Source organism: Nansenia antarctica, assembly GCF_963989245.1.
Source record: "Nansenia antarctica genome assembly, chromosome: 12".
Lineage (NCBI taxonomy): Eukaryota > Metazoa > Chordata > Actinopteri > Argentiniformes > Microstomatidae > Nansenia > Nansenia antarctica.
This window is the reverse complement of record NC_137682.1, coordinates 26,498,126-26,508,289: the sequence shown is the minus strand read 5'-3', so window position 1 is coordinate 26,508,289 and position 10,164 is coordinate 26,498,126.

Genomic DNA, 10,164 nt, shown 5'->3' with positions numbered 1-10,164 from the left:
AAGAGTAACAATCTTTGGCTTTGGTTCCTCAACATTGACATTGCAGCATTCAGATACAAAATCACAATACTAATAAGTAAAGTAAATAAGTAAAATAAGTAATCCTACAGTAATAAAGTAATCAAGTGATGGTTTTACTGTGGCTTCAATAGTGCACAAATGCTGTGCAAGGTACAATGATATGAAATGCAATATAATACAGTACGGTGGTTAAGTAGTCCAGTGGTAGACAAGTAATCCAGTAGTGTGCAAGTAGTTATAATAATGTAATATGTTAATGTGTGTAGTGTGCATGGGGGTGGTTTAGGGGTGGCAGTCTGTTCAGTAGTGTGCATGGGGGTGGTTTAGGGGGGGCAGTCTGTTCAGTACAGGTTTAGGGGGGGCAGTCTGTTCAGTACAGGTTTAGGGGTGGCAGTCTGTTCAGTACAGGTTTAGGGGTGGCAGTCTGTTCAGTAGTGTGCATGGGGGTGGTTTAGGGGGGGCAGTCTGTTCAGTACAGGTTTAGGGGTGGCAGTCTGTTCAGTACAGGTTTAGGGGTGGCAGTCTGTTCAGTACAGGTTTAGGGGTGGCAGTCTGGTCAGTAGTAGGAGTATTAGGAGTAGGAGTAATAGGAGCCTGATTGCTTGGGGGAAATAGCTGTTTTCCGACCTCTGGGTTTTAGCCCCGAGGCTTTGGTACTGTTTCCCCAATGGCAATAGCTCAAACAGTTTCTGATTGGGGTGGCTAGGATCCCTAATAATCCTGAGGGCCTTTCTGACACACCGGTCCTTGTAGGTGTCCTGGATGGAGGGAAGCTCACATCCGCTGACCCTCTCTGCTGCCCACACTACCCTTTGCAGTGCTTTGCGGTTTTGGGCAGTGCAGTTCCTGTACCAGGCAGTGATGCAGCCTGTCAGGATGCTCTCTGTTGTGCCTCTGAAGAAGGCCCCCAGTATCTTAGGTCCTAAGTTGAACTTTTTCAGCCTCCTGAGTTGAAAGAGTCGACGTTGTGCTTTTTTCACCACCTGGTTGGTTTGTTCGTCCCAGGTGAGGTCATTGGTGATGTGAACCCCCAGGAACTTGATGCTGTTAACCCTCTCTACAGCAGACCCGTTGATGGTGATAGGGTCTTGTGCCTGCCTCTTCATCTTGAAGTTCACCACCAGCTCCTTGATCTTGTCAGCGTTGAGAGCGAGGTTATTGTCCTGGCTGGTACTGGGCCAGGCGGTCGACCTCCCCCCTTAGGCTGTCTCAACGCCGTCGGTGATCAGGCCAATCACCGTCGTGTCGTCGGCGATCACCGTGTTGGAGCTGTGAGTGGCCACGCAGTCGTGGGTGTACAGGGAGTAGAGGAGGGGGCTTAGTACACAGCCGTGGGGAGCTCCTTTGCTGATCGTCAGAGGGGCGGAGGTCTTCGAGCCAATCTTCATCACTTGTTTACGGTCTGACAGGAAGTTCAGTTGATCGAACGGAAGTTCGAAGATCCAGTTGCATAGTCTGGGGTCGATGCCTAGGTATCTGAGCTTGCTGTCGAGTCTGGAGGAGACTATGGTGTTGAATGCTGAACTGTAGTCTAAGAACAGCATCCTCACATAGGAGTTTCTCTTGTTAAGGTGGGTGAGGACTGAGTGGAGTCTGTCGTCTGTCGATCTGTTATTTTCCGGTAGGCAAATTGACGAGTGTCCAGGGTGGGTGGCAGCATTCTGCAGATCAGGACCTTGATGAGCTTTTCAAAGCATTTGCTCACCATAGGGGTGAGAGCAACAGGGCGCCAGTCGTTTAGGCATGTTACCTTGCCCTTTTTCAGTACTGGGATGATGGAGGCTGACTTGAAGCAGGAGGCCACTGTACCCGTGGAGGGGGAGAGGTTGAATATGGTAGTGAATACACCAGCCAGCTGATCTGAATATGGTAGTGAACACACCAGCCAGCTGATCTGCGCACACTTCAAACACCCGGCCTGGAACTCCATCCGGCCCGGATGGAGCCGGATGGCGCTTGAAAACCTCACCCACATCTTCCTTGGCAATGGTCGAAGCGCTGGCCGCTAAAAACAAAGTCAACAAAACTATGTGTGAAGGGGGGGGGGGGGGGGTGGTTGTGTGAGACTGTGTGTGCGTGTGCGTGTGTGTATGTGTGTGTGTGTGTGTGTGTGTGGGAGGGGGGATCAGCAGGAACAACAGTCAACTATGACCTGTTGAAGTTCATGTTTGAAAAAGGTAAGTGATGTGAGTGCTGTGAGTTTGAGAGTGTTCTGCAAAGTGGTCCAATCGTTTGCTGCACCAAAACGGAAGGAGTTGCCGCCGAAAACAGTGTCGTCTGTGGTGTGGGCTCTCTCTAGGAGGTTGGTGTGGCTTAGTTCAAAGCGGGTATAGAAGCTATTGAACTCGTCTCTGGTAGAGAGTCAGTAGCGATGGTTGTGCAGCTGAGATGGTGTGAAGACCCTTCCACATGCTGCGTGGGTTATTGCTGCTTAGCTGTGACTCTGTTTCCTTGCCGTAATCCCTTTTGGCTGCCTTGATCTCTCTGCGAAGGGATATGTCTCTGGATTTGAATGTCGTCCTTCTCTCCTCATTTTTTTTACCTTTATTTTACCAGATAAAATCAATTGAGAACAAATTCATTCTCATTTACAATGATGATCTGGCCAAGAGGCCCCGGCAAGAATAAAAACAAACATATAAACAGAAATACACCGGATCAACACAAAACAATGTATACAATACACGGCAAAAATAGTGAAGATAAAAATAAATAAAAACAAAGTCAACAAAACTATGTGTGAAGGGGGGGGGGGGATGTTGTGTGAGTCTGTGTGTGCGAGTGCGTGTGTGTTATGTGTCAGGGAGGGAATCAGCAGGAACTATGGCCTGTTGAAGTTCATGTTTGAAAATGGTAAGTGATGTGAGTGCTGTGAGTTTGAGTGTGTTGGAGTTGTGGCCGAAAACAGTATATGGGCTTTTGGGATGGTGGGAGGGATGAGATCCCTAGGCCTTCGTGGTAACTATTGTAAGAAGTGCACGAGAGATGAGAGGTAGAGAGGTAGAGAGGTAGAGATGAGAGGTAGAGATAAGAGGTAGAGATGAGAGGTAGAGAGGTAGAGAGGTAGAGATGAGAGGTAGAGAGGTAGAGAGGTAGAGAGGTAGAGAGGTAGAGATGAGAGGTAGAGAGGTAGAGAGGTAGAGAGGTAGAGAGGTAGAGATGAGAGGTAGAGATGAGAGGTAGAGAGGTAGAGAGGTAGAGATGGGAGGTAGAGATGAGAGGTAGAGAGGTAGAGAGGTAGAGATGAGAGGTAGAGAGAGGAGAGGTAGAGAGGTGTTTTTCTTGGTCACAATCACTGGTGGCCGTTTGACCGTGAATCCAGAGCAAATGCATGCAGCAATGGCACAGTGATCACTCCGATCTGGACTGAAGGATGATCAGTGTGGCAGCTGAGGGAGAGTTCAGATGGTGTCTAGTAGGCTCGGATATCATTTGAAAGAGGTCTAAAGCATCAAATTGTTGACTGTGTCTGGGGGGGGGGGGGGGGGGGGGCATATCCCAGTTTAAATCACCCAAATGGACAAACTCAGAGGAAATGTATGGAGCCAGAAGTTCACTAAGGGCTACATGTGTACAGGCTGGGGACAGTGGATGGTCTATAACAGACAGCAACAGAGAGAGAAAGATTTGTTGACAGATTAAGCTTTAACACTAACAGTTCAAATTGCTTGGGGACTGACTTAGACAGTGCTATAGAACATTGCAAGTGGTCCTTTCCAAAGATAGCCACCTCCACCTCCCTGACTGGATCTATCCTGGCGAAATACATAAAAACCTGGTATTTGGATTTCAAGATTGGTAACACTTTTTTTTTCAAGCCAAGATTCTGGACAGTAAACTGAAGTCCAATGTGCCACCACCATAGGAGATGATGGCAGGCTCATGTATGTGCCCGCTGGCAGGGCCGGGAGTCAGGGCCGGAGAGTATAGCAACATAACAAGTAACCTAGGCCAGAAAGCCTGGGGAGTTTTAGTCATGTCTGGGTCAGTAAACAGCACATACATTAGTACAAATATCTGTAGTGTTCCAGGTTAGCGCTGTCTGGTCTTCAATATTTAATCCATGGTTTCCGGTTTGGGAACACCCAGACTGTTTTTGTGGAGATCATTTCCTCTATAATCTTTTCCATGAATCCCAGGGTTCCTGGCGCAACCTCGTCTACATCACTACTATCCTCTGCGAACACTGTCACTTCCTCAAAACAGTCCTGGAGAACAGCGTCTGATTTGTCGGACAAGCGCCGGCTCGGTGGTGACGATTTCAGCTTGTGTTTGTAAGGGGGGGGCACAAGGAGGATGGTAGAGTGATCTGATTTGCCGAACAGTGGGCAGAGGAGGGGTTTGTAGGCTTCTCCGGAACTGTGTGTATGCGTGGTCTAAACAACTTCTGCCCTTGGTGTTTACATCGATGTGTTGGCAGATGCTCGGTTAAAGTGTCCAATCACTATTTGAGCGACCTCTGGGTGTCTGTTTTCTATGTTGTTGATAGTTCCATACAGTTCTTTGAGTGTGACGTTTGTGTCGGCTTGTGGTGGGGCATAAACCGCTATGCATATGTAACGATGGTCAAACAGCCAAACTTCTTTCAATCAATTCTTTTATTTGGCCTGCAGAGAAGACATATAGAACACAATTCTTCTCTGGTCTGCTTGTGAATCCATTAAGGTGGCGGCCATGTTCTGACGCACCACCGTCTATGTACATTTCACATCAGGACAATTTGTTCACAGAAAGAACACAAACTTCCCTCAAACATTACAAATAACAATTACAAACAACATGTGGAGCGACATACCTGCAGAGAAGACATATAGAACACAATTCTTCTCTGGTCTGCTTGTGAATCTGCACGTTCAAAACAACATACAATAAATGTTCTGTTTCACATCATCACAATACATCACATCATCACAATACATGTAAAAACAAACAGCACAGTACTACACCAACACCTTCACCCTACATTACAAGATTCTCCATACAAACAACAAAACACGAGGAGCATTTCACATCACGCACATACCCATTAAGGTGGCGGCCATGTTCTGACGCACCACCGCAAGTACGGCAACAAGAGAAGGACAAAGGAACGTGCAGACCTGCAGTACACCCAAACTCCAAAGGGGGGCTCCAACAACAACCAGGGCTGCTCAAAGCACGGCGAAACTCATCTACATTCACCACAACTAAACATACATTCCCAACTCTGTTACACATACAACGGCGGTGAGGTTAGCCAGGTTAGCCAGTTCGGGCGGCAGAGCAGCACTGTGGATAAACTGTGTATTGTTGCAGCCTTAGCTGTGAAGGTTTGGTATTTCAATCTCAAGTAGTGGGTTAGCCTTTTGGCTAACGTTAGCTGGTGGTAATCGATGTCTTCCAAGCAGCTGAGCCTTGTTGTGGCAAACAGCTGTCCTTTGTTTACATCCGATGGCTGGATCTTGAGTATGGAGGACCAAGTCTGTCAAAATTAACAATAAATATATAGATAAATAAATGAATGTATGACTACATAAATGAATGAATACACACAGTATAAGGAAATACATTTCTATATTTATTTATTCTTTTACGCATTCATTCTTTGTTTTCCACATTGTTTTCCACATTCATTCTTTCTTTTCCACATTCTTTTCCACATTCATTCTTTCTTCTCCACATTCTTTTCCACATTCATTCTTTCTTTTCACATTCATTCTTTCATTCTTTCCCAGATTATCAGATCTGTATGCAAATATGGGGGCGTGTCTTGCATGTTGTACTCGCCCCCACGCATTTTCATTGGTTGATGCCCCACGCATTTTCATTGGTTGATGCCCCACACATTTTCATTGGTTGATACCGCGCGTGACGTGGTAAAAGCGACAAAGTCGAGGTAGTCCTTGGGCCAAACCATTTTTCATTACCATCTGGGTGGGCAAATTCTAGATGTGATTTTTTTATTCCTATACATCCCTGGATTATGTTTTGATATGATAGACCTTTTGGTTTGGCAGTTTATTAGTGGTTATCACCTCTTAAATGTATGGACTGCTTTTCTTCAAAACCGGAGTTTTGCCAGAAAAAGGCCCTTGCCATATCTTGCTCCCCTTCGTATGATTCGCTCGTAGGTCGGGCTGTGGTTGTGATAGAGACGTGAGACCAGAGGGTTTTTTACGCACCTGAGTCTCCTGAACAGTAGATATCGACCCCTAGTCGATCAGACCTTCTTAGGCTGAGCTATGGTCACGTTTCCGCACCTACCCCCCTACCAGTGAATGCCAAATTTGTTTGCGGGTCTCTGAAATAGAGGAATACATCTAGTTTGACATTAAATTACCAACCTTATTCTAAACTAAAATATTGTCAGGGTGCAGTAATTGGGGCAGATCTCATTACAACTTAGTGTCACGACCAGAAGGCGGAACCCAGAAGCAGACAACGGAGAACAGGTAGTATGGTAATAACAGTAATTTATTATAGGGTTTGGGGTTAGGGGAATCCGGCTGGGGGTAGGTAGTGCAGGTAGGGGTTCTGGCAGGTAGACAGGTACTCAGACCGGCAGGGGGTCAGGTAGGTAGGCAGGTAGTCAGACAGGCTGGGGGTCAGGCAGGTAGGCAGGTACTCAGACAGGCAGGGGGTCAGGCAGGTAGGCGGGTAGTCAGACAGGCAGGAGGTCGGCAGGCAGGGAATCCTTTAGCGGGGAACAGGGAGAAAAGGGTTAGGCTAAGGTATCGGATAATGTCTCGAGTACAGGGAACGAACATAGGAACCAACCATCAAGTGGTTACGATCTGGCGTTGACTGGAAGCAGGAGCAGGGCTTAAGTAGGATCCAGTCGCGGTCTTAATCGGCCACACCTGGCGCCACTGATAGATGGCTGATGAGCCGGGGGCGGAGCTGGGGGCGGAGCTGGAGGCGGAACTGTGACACTTAGAGGCACTAAAAACAAGGAATCTTCTGTAAATTATACGTAAATTAAGTTACATTAATATTACTACAATATAAAACCCTGTCTCAAGCCTGGGTACACAGCAGGCTACAGAGTGCTACAGAGTAAAAACAAAACAAAACAAAAAACTGCCTAAAACATAATAAGTTAAAAACATTTAACTTTAACTAAAAAAACACAAAATAAATATGTATAGGAATTTAAAAATCACATCTACAATTTTCACCCAGATGGTAATGAAATGTTCAATTTTGGGGTTTGGCCCAAGGACTATTACTCTTGGCTGAGGGCTTCACCACGTCACGCGCAGTATCAACCAATGAAAATGCGTAGAGTGCACCCAAGATACGCCCCTATATTTGCATACACATCTGACAATGACAAAGACAAACTATTCTATGTGAATACAACATTGTCTTTCTCTTTATCAGATGTGTATGCAAATATAGGGGCGTATCTTGCATGTTGTCCACGCCTCTGCGCATTTTCATTGGTTGATACTGCGCGAAGCCCTCAGCCAAGAGCAGACACTACTTAATTTCCAATCATAGCATGTTTAAAAAAAAAAAAAATACAACCAGAATAGAAGTCCAAGTAGTACAATACTCATTATTGTACTTTAAACAGTTTTTCAGTGCATGAGCTCAGCTCACTGCCTGGGCTAGAGAGGTACTCCATTTGGTTAGGCTGGACATTTTTTTCTGGTGCCATCCTAAGTCAAACTCTGCATATGAATCATAGTGGAGGTATGATATATGGCATATATATGGTATAATATATACGGTTCTTTGGTGGAAAGGCATTTTTTAAAGCCATTTTTAGTGGAAAACAAAGAATGAATGTGGAAAACAAAGAACGAATGTGGAAAACAATGAATGAATGCGTAAAAGAATAAATAAATATAGAAATGTATTTCATTATTACTGTGTGTATTCATTCATTTATTTGTTCATACATTTATTTATGTATCTATATATTTATTGTTAATTTTGACAGAATTTTGACAGACCTCCATACTTGAGGAGGGACTTTTAGCATCCCAGGTGATGTCACCTTGTCAGGCCTGAGTCTGCTTGTTTCTGGGGAATGTTTTGTGACAGCCCTGTTTATAACAAAAAAAAAAGTGTATAACTTTATAAAGTTTATACGTTTATAACTTTTGATAAGGGGAAGTCTTTTTTTGTCAAGTTTATGACCCCAAATCAAATTGTTCAAATAAGCCATAAGGTGAACCCTGTAAAGTGGCTAGAAAATTATTTTTGTTCCGACGTCTTGGCACTACATTCTGAATGCATTTTTTCGTAGACAATACCATCATGGACTTTGGGTTAAAAGTAAAAAATCCTGCAGTTTTTTGTCAGGAGTCATAAATGTATATGTATGGAAATTAAAAATAAAATAAAATCAAAGGCTGCTTTTTTTGCTTGTAAAATGATTTGTGTTGGGAAGACAAAATCTGTCTGAAATTGACATTTACACATGTACCTAAACATCTGAGTCAAGTATTGGTGCATTAGTATACTTGAATGTGAATTTATACCATGATATGCAGCAAATCTGTATCAAAAACGCTTTACCTTGTGATTCGCAACCTGCAATATTAAAGATGTTGGTACAATTTTCTAAAGACACAAAACAAAACAGTTCAGTGGCTAGTGTAATGAGAAACAGAATAGACCTACACACTTTTGATCAAGATGGTTAATCAAGCAAAACACTACACCATCCCCTTCATTTGGAATAATACCAAAAATGGACAAATCAATAAGTTACTCATTAACCTTTTTATTTTCCATTTAAAAACAAAATAGAATACAGATACGAAAATACAAATAAATCACTCTACCTACTGTATAATCCTAATCCCCTCACCCTATACATCCCAACCCCAGTCACACCCTCATCCACCACCACACTCCCCAGGCAGCACTGTACATGTTAATCATCCTCACCACTATCATCACCATTCCATGTAACCCTATCCTCAGTTTCCTTAGACACATTTGAACAGTTTTGGCATTGACACAGATCTGTACATGACAGTTTTGGCATTGACACAGATCTGTACATGACAGTTTTGGCATTGACACAGATCTGTACATGACAGTTTTGGAGACACACAGGAACATCTTCCTGTCTCACATTTGCCTATTTTGCAACCGCAGTGGACTACCTGCAACACACTATCAGGGGCCGTACTTGTAGTCATACAGGTCCCTCCCCATCCTCGACGTGCCACCCATTGCCAACGGGTGAAGGGGCACACATTACAGCTTTCAACAAATATCTCGTTATAGCTGCTTGGTAATTTTTGCAGTGTTGGTACAAGGCGTCACTTGTCGGGGGCAATGGCCCACTGCTGGGTCCTCTGTTGCACCTATAACCCAGGCAATAAGATTGTACAGTGCAAGAGGTACTACAGACTTAGCTTCAGTAACATTTAGATCATCTGAAGTGGGTGGCCATGGGAGGAGTCTCTAATAAGCATCTTTCAAATCAATGCTGCATTATAAAGAGTCCTTGTGCCATATGTAGTTTGTGGAGCAGATCTTTGCATGGTTTCACCGTCACTGTCCACTTGGCCTTCAGACTGGCTTACCTCAGTTGACTCAGATGTTTCTGGCCGAGGGAGATTATCGATCAGTTTTTCAGCTGACAGCTCAGCCCATAGCTGTCTCAACAGAAACCAGCTCACAAATGTTGCGCTTGCTGGGGGAAATCACACACACACACACACACACACACACACACACACACACACACACACACACACACACACACACACACACATTTAATGTATGCATGTGCCAAGGGTTGTGCAGTCATGATTGCTACAGACAAACATAATAATAATAATAATAATAATAATAATAATAATAATAATACATTTTATTTGTAAAAGCACTTTACATAAACAATGTCAAAGTGCTACAATTAAAAACAAGAAGAAAAAACAAACATTTTAAATTAAAAAAGCTAATAAAAGGCTTTATTAAAAAGGTAGGTTTTAAGGTCTCGTTTAAAAGCATCCACAGACTGTGGTGCCCTTAGGTGGTCAGGGAGAGCATTCCACAGCCTGGGAGCAGCCAAGCAGAAAGCCCGATCTCCCATGGTGCGGAGCTTGGTCCTGGGGGTCTTGAGGAGGTTGGTGGCAGTAGAACGGAGGGTGCGTGAGGAGGTCTGAGGGGTATGGAGGAGTTCCTTGAGGTAGG